Genomic DNA, 7,948 nt, shown 5'->3' with positions numbered 1-7,948 from the left:
CCCCCCACCCCCCCCCCCCCTGCCACTGCCAGGCAGGAGCCTCGCGCCCCTTGGGACATGCTGGCGTTGCGGGGACAAGGACGGGCACAGTGACGCTGCAGGCAAGGGGACACCACTGGGAACTTGCTCCGTTTCAGTTCACCTCCCCTCTGCCTGGTAGGAGCTGCTCTGCCAGCAGCCAAGTGGCCTTTGTGCTCCCCGCAAGGACCCCCCGGGACCCTCGGGGGATGCACAGCGAGCGCAAAGCGGGATCCCGGGAGGGAGCGAGGAGGGTGCGTCTGCACCGCTCCCACCCTGGCCGGGGGTTCACTCCTGTAACACGGGGAAACGCTTTTTCTTTTACTTTTCCTTCTGCCATCGCAACAGTGAGACGCTGACACCCCGCTCACCTACTCCTACCCTCCCGTTTGCACATTTAGGGGCTTCTGGAGGAGCTCTGCGTGTTTCTATAGCAACTCCTCCCTGCACCCGTACCGGGCTGCCTGTCGCAGCTGCATTTGCTCGTTAGACAATACCATCTTGTGAGGTTCATTAGTGCTCTTCACCTCGTGGCGCATGAGAACGCGCTCCCTACATTAACACAAACTCCGACACTTGCGGCGGAGGAGGGATGCGAGCATCACTTCCAAACCGCCCGGGGAGCACATCTCCCGGGGGGCACTAACCGGGCCAAACTCGCAGCTGGTGTCAGAGGACACAGAGCAACTTGCTCCAAGGGGCTGCACCTTCCTGCTGCCAGCGCAACATGGCTGTGACAATGGCCGGCTGCTAACGAAGCGCGGCTGGAGAGCCTGCGGCTGGTGGGGGGCTCCCGCGGGTCTCCCCCATCCCTCGGGCAACTTTGCCAAAGGAACCCGAAACCCTGGGTGAAGCCAGAGGAGAAGGAGGGGGATGCTTCAAATCCCAAATCTACCGGGACCAGGACATCTCTATTTCCCTCCAACAAAAGGCAGAACTCAAAATTAGAGCTGATGCTCACGCTGAGTAGGAGCAGGCAGATCGCAAGCCATCCCGAGGCTGACATATGCTCATGCAAAGCATTTGGTGATAATTTAAAATAAGTAACACATTGGTACAATTCACAGTCAATTTGTGATTTAGCAGCAACTAGAAAAGAGTGAAATCATGCTAATAAATAGTTCATCCAGCTGTAAGCAGGCTCCTGCGGGAACGCAGGCTGCCGCAGCCCCGTGGCAGGGGAAGACACGGCACGATGGCAGCGAGTCCCGGCAGGACCCCACGCCTCTGCCCTGGGAAAAGTCCTGGTTCCTTGCAGGCAAAACAAGCACGCTCCCATTTAAGTTGGCCAAATTAAATTGGCCCTGCTCGTTCCAGCAGGGCTGTCCCACTTTGCACTGACTGCTACTTCGCCTGCAGGCTGGCAAACATCAGGGTTGAGGAGCAAAGTACGGCTAGCTCAGTAACCAGGCACAAGGACGTGCTTTAAGGGTTTCACCACGAATTGACTCAGTGCTAGAAGTAAAACAGTGTCTTAGCAAGGAGAGGAGCTAAGTGACTGGTAAAAATAACCCTATTAAAGCATGCAAAATAGTTTCCTTCTGCAGAACCCTTTGAGAGAATTTGCAGTGCGGCCTCGGGGAGCCCAGGGTGGCCCCGTGCCGCAGCGCTGCTGGGGGCTGGATCCCCCGAGCTCCCCGACGCCCTGCGGTTCAGCGGGTGCTGGCCTCCGAACTGTGCGTGCTCAGGTCTGGTCCTTAATGAAGGGACCCACCAAAGGCAGCACATGGGGTGGCATTAGACAGCGTTGACGCCTTAGCCTGTCGTCTGCTCCAGCACAATGCTGCCCGCGCAGCACGCACCAGCACCAGCATTGGCACCGGCACCAGCACAGGGCAGATGGTGCCCGGTGCTTAGTGGGAAACCGCAACTATTTCTGCAGCACCCTGCTATACCGCGGGATAAAACTGGCCTTGCCCATCGGTGTGGCACCGAGGAGCAGCACCCAGCTGGGTTTTCCCTCTCCCAGCAAGTCCCACTGAGGCGCAAGGAGCACGGATGCCCCCCACCCTGTTTGCAGAGGTCAGCCTGAGACCAGGGGCAGACCCCCTGTCCCAGCAGCCCTGCAAGCTGCACGTGCCCGTGGGAGGGCTTGGGAGCCGTGCAGCGCTGACCTCGTGTCTTCAGCTTCCTCCTCCTCCTTCTTTCATGCTCCAGGTCAGCTCTGGCTCTGTTCCCTGTTGAAGAGGGGATGGGAAAGGCGTCCCCAGCCCTGGGCACTGCAGCCCTGCCTCTGCTCCCCAGCCCCAGTGCACTAACCGTCCTCTGCAGCGGTGTCGGCACACGGCGTTCGGGAGCGCTCAGTCTGCTCTAACAGGACTGTGAATTCAGGGCGTTTTCCAGGCCGGGAGAGGCCCCAAAGGGCTGCAGGCTGCTTCGCCTTCGCTCCCTCTCCAAAGCAGCCCGGCCGAGATGGCGGCACACTGCTGAGGGTGGGAAACCGCCTGGCAGGAGCCCGTCTGCCAGCACGCCCGTCCCCAGCCGCTCGGCTCCCTGCTCTGGGGCTCACTTCAGCAGAGGATGTTTAGCAAATCTTGGTCTCGGTCACACTCACTGTTTTTAGAACTCCCAGGCGGGTCACTTGCAGCTCACCTCTGAGCGGACAGTCCCATTTCTGTAGCCTGCGCTCGCTGAGAGCTGCCTCCCCCACCAGCCCAGCGCCGTGGAAAACCACCTTTCACAAGGGCACAGGTCCTGCGATGGGCGCTGAGCTCACCCGAACGGTCCCACCCCGAGCTGGGTGCTGAGACTTGCCGGTGCAGGATGCATCCCCTCGAGCAGGGCAGCAACGGCGGCTCCGGCCCCAGCAGCAGCAGGTGAAAGCAGCCCCAAGTTTGCTCAGAGCTTGCAGTCAGCTGGGGCTGGGAGCGAGGGGTCCCCAGCCCTCGCTCCATTGCACCCCCTGCACCACGCAGTACCCCAAACCCTGGTCCTCACCGCCCATCCCTTTGGTGGACTACAGTCATGGAGACAAAGCAGACCTAGATGTGCTCTTCCCACCTCTCCCCAGCCCCCCACCCCCAATTTTTCATCTGAGCTTTGCTCGGCTCCCCCCAACCCTCGTGCCGCCGCTGCGGTGGGCGCGGGTTGGCAGCAGGGCCACACCGGCACCGGGAGGCAGGGTCCCCGCAGCTCAGAGAGGCAGGAGAGACGTCGCGGGGACGTCTGCCGGGGTGCGAGGCATTCCCAACGCATCCAACGCCATGCACGCCGCGCGGAGGAGCGGAGCAGAGAGACGTACCGAAAATGCCGAGAGAAGCTCCGGTCCTTTCCCATTTGTCAGGGTGCGGTGGGAACAAAAGGGAGATGCTTCAGATCCTCATGCAGCTGAGTCTCAGCCTCGGCTCACGCCCACGACGCGGCCGGATCCAACAACCAAACCGCGCGCGCCAGCCGGTGCCCCCCTGCCACTTGGCACCCCCGCGGTGCGCGGGGACGGCGGCCAGATGGGCCGGCTCGCCGGCAAACTTTACCTGGGCTGAGTCCCTGCCTCCCTTCGCCCTCGCCTCCCCACCGCGCTCTCAGTCCCGGGCGGAGGTTTACCATCTACCGAGTGCCTCCTTTTTTTTATCAATTTGGCTTTAGCGCCTGCTCTGCCCTCCCTGCTCCGGCTCTGCCCCGGCTCGCAGCGATGAAGCCTCTCGCTTTCCCTAAAAACTGCAGTCACTGTAATTTCCAGCTGGAACGATCTCGTAACAGAAAGGAGGGCACGGCTCTGCGCCGAACTCCGGGGGGATGCCTCCCTGGTGCTAATTAGTTGACTTCTAAAGTGCTTCTGTTTAAATTACATGCTGTTGTAATGGGTGAGAAACCTTAAAGGCAAACGGCATCAGCGGCGGGTACGCGGCTGCGGGCGCACAGACGGAGCCACCCAGGCTGGACCGGGACCAGGACCGTGCTCAGGACCACAGCCATGGGCCCAAACCTTCCCCCGAGCCGCAGAGCATCGTTTACCACCAGGGTAACACAGCAGCGCTTTGCATTAGGGATAAGAGATTAAAAAAACATCTTTAATTCAAATAACGCCATCTTTAAACACAGCACTGGCGTTTGATGAAGAGGATGTGAAGCTTTCCAGAGCTGCCAACATCAGACACAATCTCCAGGTAGCAAAGGAAGGAAAAATGAAAAATGTATGGTTTAGCCCCAAAACAACTAGCAAAGACCTGACCTAGAGTCTGTCGGTTGTGCAGAAAAACACGTCCCAGGGTAGATTAAAACACAGCTACACTTGGATTATGTCTGAACTGTGCTGTGCAAACAGCTACCGGTCTGGAAAAGCACTTCTGCCCCGACAGCGTGCCACAATGCTAAAATTCACACGCTTTGGGGAGAGAAAACTCCTGTACAGCTTTACCCACGTAAAAGGACATCTGCTTATGAACCTGCGCAGATTCTCTCAAGCCTAATCGCCCTGTTCCCTCGGCGGGTAGGGGTAGGGGTGTCGGCAGCCCTGCGCTGGCCTCCAGCAGCCCCCCCAGCCACGGGGGGACGTGGCACCTCCAAACTCCCGTGCACGAGCGGGACTCACTCCAGCCCGCCAGCGAGCGCGGACCTGCGATTTTCACAGGGGCTGTTATCCCGTTATCCCCAGTAATGGGAGGCTCGGTAATCACTCATCTGGCTGCAGATGTTTTGCAGATGTGACCGTTGTTATCATTAAATAGGAATGAAGGTGCTTTTCCACCCAGGAGCGCAGACGCGGTGGGATGCAATGGCCGTGCACTGGGGCCGGGAGCCCCTCGCAGCCCTTCCCCAGCCACCCCACTCATCCCTGGGGACAGCTCAAAACCCCCAGCCCCACACGGCAGCTTTCGGAGAGGGTCACGCTCTCATGACACATCCTTGCACCGGCTCCAGTAACGATTGATGTGTTATCTGCAGGTAAGAGCCTCCCCGGAGCAGTGTCGCAGCCCGTGCCCGGCCAGGCATCACCTTCCCCATCAGCAGCTGAGCGCCGGGGCCCCGGGGTGCTCTTGCCTCTCCCAAAACCAGCGTCAGCTGCCAGGGACACGGAGACCTTCAAAGAAACCCCCCGAAAGGCTTTCTCTGCAGCTTCCATCCTGCCCAGCATCGCCCGTCGGGTATCGGGGATGGTGGCCAGGTGGGTGGGTGCAGCCCCGGCCTCACGGCTGGGCCCCCAGACCCCCTGTGGCACCCGTGGGACCCTGCCAGCCGCTGCGCCGGGGAGACATGGGGCCACCAGCAGCTCCCGCGCACCCTGTGCCCTGCACCAGCACCCCACACCACCCTGGGGCACGGGGAGTTTTGTCACCCCCCCGCTTTTCGGAGCCGCAGAGAGCAGTCACCTCAGCAGAGGCGCTGCCCCCAACCTGCTTTCTGCTGGGAACACCGGGACAAATGCAGCTTTCCATGTTTTCTTTAAGATACTGGAAAACACTCGGACCAAGTAACCACTTCCCAAAATAAAAGTTACAAATCAGTGGTGGTGTGCAAGCGGGCCAGGCTAAAATAATCTGCATTACAGCTGTAGTTCGATTTGTCAAAAGAAATTAATCTCCTAACAGGAGATTTTGCACCGAGGCATTTTGGTCATGACCTATTTGAACTCAGCCAGTACAAAAGGAACTCCACTCCCAATTGTTTTCACCGCTGGCACATTTTTTTCCTGCTGCCCTAATTCCCATTTTTGGGCAGTTGACCATACGTCCAGCTATCAGATTAGGGCTTTTTAAAAAGGAAGCAAACAAGAGCTGCTTTTCCTCTATTACCGTCCTGCCGTCTGCGCGGTTTCACAGGGGGTCTGCCCAGACCGCAGGCGGGAGGACAGTGTCCGCTTGCAGTTTGAAGTGCTGCATCAGGCAGCAGCCAGAGCGACGCGGGTTTGGGGGGGGGGGACCCAGGCTGCAAGCTGCATCCGCACCCGAGAGAGCCAGAAAGCTCCCCCCAGCCTTGGAGGAGCGGGTATGTGGAGGGGGGGTCAAGGGGGGGAGCAGCACAATCCATAATATATAAATCCTGATGGCTAAAATGAAATTTCTTATCCAGAGACAGTCACAGATGGCTGGAGTATTTTAATACGGGAACATGCCAAGCTATTTTATTGCCATGAAATACAAGCTGAGACAAATAGATTGTGTTTGGGGCATTATTAAAATGAACTTGGTAGAATTTCTCCCGTAATTAGGGAACCCCCGACGGGCAGCGATTTTATCTTTGTCAGGGATCAGAAGTGACTGCAATCAAAGCGGCGCTCGCCTCGGCCCAGCCACCGCGGGACGGCAGCTCCGGCTGCACGCTTTGGTTTTCCCCCAGGAGCAGAGGCTGGTCGGGAAGCAAACGGACTGTAACCAAAGCAGCGAAGTAGCAAACTACCCCTAACTATTCTCCCTGCAGCAGAGTGAAGCACGACGTGATTTAAAGGAGATCCATGACAACATATAGCAGTCTGAACAGCCCGAGAGTTACCATCTAATGAACTAATACGGCTGGACGTGCTCCGGCGCACACACGCATCCTGCTATTTAAATCCAGGTTAATGGGACGATGTCCGTGTAAGCATCAACGCCGGTGTTTTATGCACCAGCTTTTCTAACACTGCAGGTCAGTGGGGAGGAGGGGATCTGCGTTTCCATCGCTCCCCAATTCTGCTGCAAACAGATGTTCCAAAGCTAAACGCCGCTGCCGGGAGCTGGTGCAATGCTGGCACGGGCACCGCCGGTGCTGCCGCCAGCGCGGGGGAAACGCACGGTGCAAAGGGAGACGGCAACCGACACGCGGTGGTGTGCAAGTGCTAAACCCTGTGCAACACAGGTGAGGATCCCACCTGTACCGCTCGGCTCGGAGGGCGACTTCGGCCCCCAGAATCCGGGGAAAAGCCGGCGGCCGCTGCGACAGCACTGCAGAGCACTTGGGTGCAGAGCCGGCGCCGTTCCTCTGCTGGAATCGCAGCTCTGCCCTGGTTTGAAAACAGCTCGGAAATAAGAGCAGTGCCAAGAGGTGCATGCCTCTGGGACCCCGACCTGCCCAAAATAACCCGCTCCCCACGCCGGTGCGAGATGCACACAACCCCTGCACACATGCTTGGCACGGCCATGGAGAGCAGGGGAGATAAACCCCGTGGCTCCCCCAGGACTAGACCCGGGCTTTGGCATTTGTAGGTGATGGAATAACACAAAATAAGAGATTTCCCTCTCCCCGGCAGAGCTGCGATGCCCGCGGAGCCCCTGATGAGAGCAGCTCTGATGCAAGACGGATGCTAAGAGTTAATTAACTTTTAGCACATCTCATTTTTGCGGTGCTGGCGTTTGCTAGATTCGAGAATTAAGCTGCTTTAAACCCGTTCCCCTCCCAGCCCCCTCGGCTCCCAGGAAAGGTCCGTTCTTACTCACCCGAGACAGCTCATCTTTCCCCCTCGCTGCCGTATTTCATCATTCTTGAGCAGAACTACAATTGTGCACTTTACTACACATACGAGCCATATGGGCAGGGGATGGGAGCGGGGAGGAACCGGCGCAGCACGTGCATTATCCCTGCTATCCACAACCAAACGGATGAAGAAAATGTCAGCAAATTAAAATCTGCAGGAGCTTAATTCTGGGCAAATGGGATGAAATCCATTTGAGCTAAAAAGAAAAAAAAAAATACCAACACTGGAAAAAGCCCAGCCCGAGGACAGACGGGAGGAGGAGAGGTGTCTGCAGCCCCAGGTCGATCTGTGTGCTGAGTCGGGGGGCCTTGGGTTACGCTGCACTGCAGCACCTTGCAGGGAGCACGTTAAACCCCGGGGGGAGTCCGGGGAGGGGACAGGCAGGGGAGGGAGGGAGGACAGCCAGCAGCAGCAACGGCCCGAAAATAAATACAGCTGGTGCAGAGAGAAGATCCAATCAGGCCAGCGCGAGGGTCAGTGGCAGACGGGGACGTACCAGCCGCCTGGCTCTGCGTGGCAGGGGCCACGCAGTTCACCACG

General features: G+C 58.4%; 1 protein-coding gene across 1 annotated transcript in view; it reads right to left on the bottom strand.

Moving 5' to 3' along the window:
• The window catches only part of GRID2IP (Grid2 interacting protein), a 48,117-nt gene that overhangs the window by 32,174 nt on the left and 7,995 nt on the right, over nt 1-7,948 (bottom strand). The window lies entirely within an intron of this gene.

The sequence above is a fragment of the Aptenodytes forsteri genome, unplaced genomic scaffold (genome assembly GCF_000699145.1).
Source record: "Aptenodytes forsteri isolate BGI_AS27 unplaced genomic scaffold, ASM69914v1 Scaffold55, whole genome shotgun sequence".
In the NCBI taxonomy this organism is placed as follows: domain Eukaryota; kingdom Metazoa; phylum Chordata; class Aves; order Sphenisciformes; family Spheniscidae; genus Aptenodytes; species Aptenodytes forsteri.
This window is presented reverse-complemented; position numbering and strand designations above follow the sequence as displayed.